Source organism: Pinus tabuliformis, chromosome 6, assembly GCF_031772625.1.
Source record: "Pinus tabuliformis cultivar Carrire ecotype Pingquan chromosome 6, CPIR1, whole genome shotgun sequence".
NCBI lineage: Eukaryota > Viridiplantae > Streptophyta > Pinopsida > Pinales > Pinaceae > Pinus > Pinus tabuliformis.
Genome location: NC_142292.1, coordinates 107226244 through 107227883, shown reverse-complemented (window position 1 = coordinate 107227883; position 1640 = coordinate 107226244). Strand labels below are relative to the sequence as shown.

The following is a 1640-nucleotide window of genomic DNA, read 5'->3' as shown; positions in this document are numbered from 1 at the left end:
AAATGTCCAGTATAATTAAGTCTTTATTGTAGAAATGGTTTGTATAATTACGTCTTGATTAACTAGATTGGGTTTATGGGTTATTCTAGTTTTCTGGTATGCTAAGTGGATATGTATGTCAAGCTCTACAATCTCTTTTTTCAGATAAAATATAAGTACTTCAATTTACCCTGAAAAAGAATATAACCTTCTACTTGAAGATGTTCTACTAAGGCTAGATTTTGTAAATTTTCCCTTTCCAAATAGATAAAAAACTACATATCATTCATTAAATCATACAAAACTTTAGTTACGGTTTACTAGTTAAATCTTTTTAGAGAACAAAATTTAGTAGGATATATGATCCAATGGAGAGTTAGAATTATTTTTATCTCTCTTGTAGATTTTAAGAATATTTAAAAAGAAAATTCAAAAAATTAACTTTGCTTCATGGAATTCCAAAATATTATTCTCAAAATCTACGATGGAATTAAATTGAACTATAAAATTGGGGCAACACACTACATCTTATTACTAAAACAATTGACATAACATAGCTTCTCTACTCATTAAAGAACAAAATATATGTACTATTTCAAAATTCACATTGATTGATCCTTGATTTTGTTCATCACCTTTTGTTTTGATAAAAAAAACTTATTGTAGTGAAACACGCTACTTCTCTATTTTAAAATCGATTTACAAATAGTCTCACTAGTGTTATAATGAAACCTGCATGCATTCTTGCTTGTCTCATTACATGAGCGAGTATAGTAGAACCAATGTTGACAAGAAACTCCGCCCTCGAGGGAGGGAGTGGTAGGGTTTCACCGCCATTTTGCTGCATTTATACCTCGAAAAAGCAAAAGGAGGGAGTATCTATCTACGTATTCACCATGTTGAACCGCAAATTGGTGTCCAACCTCGACTAAGTTTATGAACTTGCCGGATTAAAGTTTTGGTTCCAAGGAGGGTGGGCTCAAATCTCACGTAAGAGAGCGTTAAAAAAACAATGTAATTTTGTTTTGCTGTCTATAAGTTTTAAGTTATTTTTGGAATATTTTAAATATATTGAGGATGGCGGTATTATAAGGCGCGCTGTTTAGAAAAAGTAGAGTTCACATTTATATGTGTTTCAGATTTATTTATCACTGCCTAATTAAACTTAATGTATCCATCTATTAGATCACAACTCAGGGCATTTGGTCTAGTGGTATGATTCTCGCTTAGGGTGCGAGAGGTCCCGCGTTCAATTCTCGGAATGCCCCATTTCACCTACTCGCGACTAATGTGGAGGAAGGTAGACGTTTTCTCTCGAGAGGTCTGTCGACCATTTCATTATTTTTTTAATGCTAGTGAGGAAATATTTTCAATAGAGAACATGGCTTGGAATTTGAAAAATTTACTATTGGTAAAGGAAATATTTTCAATAGAGAACATGGCTTGGAATTTGAAAAACTTACTATTGGTAAATTATAAACATATCAATGTTATAAAGTGTAGAGTGAGTAAAATGAATTATCATATGGAAAAACAAATCATTAAAATATAAAGATATTATCAATTATATTTAAAATATTTATAAATTTAAATTTAAATTATTAACCAAATCAGTTCGATAAATATAGTTATGGATATAGATATTATTTATTATTTACATA

The 1640-nt window shown here is 30.4% G+C and overlaps 1 non-coding gene across 1 annotated transcript; it reads left to right on the top strand.

The window, feature by feature from the left end:
- Positions 1–1175: 1175 nt before the first annotated feature.
- On the top strand, positions 1176–1247 carry TRNAP-AGG (transfer RNA proline (anticodon AGG)). The gene has a single exon. It is a non-coding gene; the product is annotated as a tRNA-Pro (tRNA).
- The last annotated feature ends 393 nt before the right edge of the window (positions 1248–1640 follow it).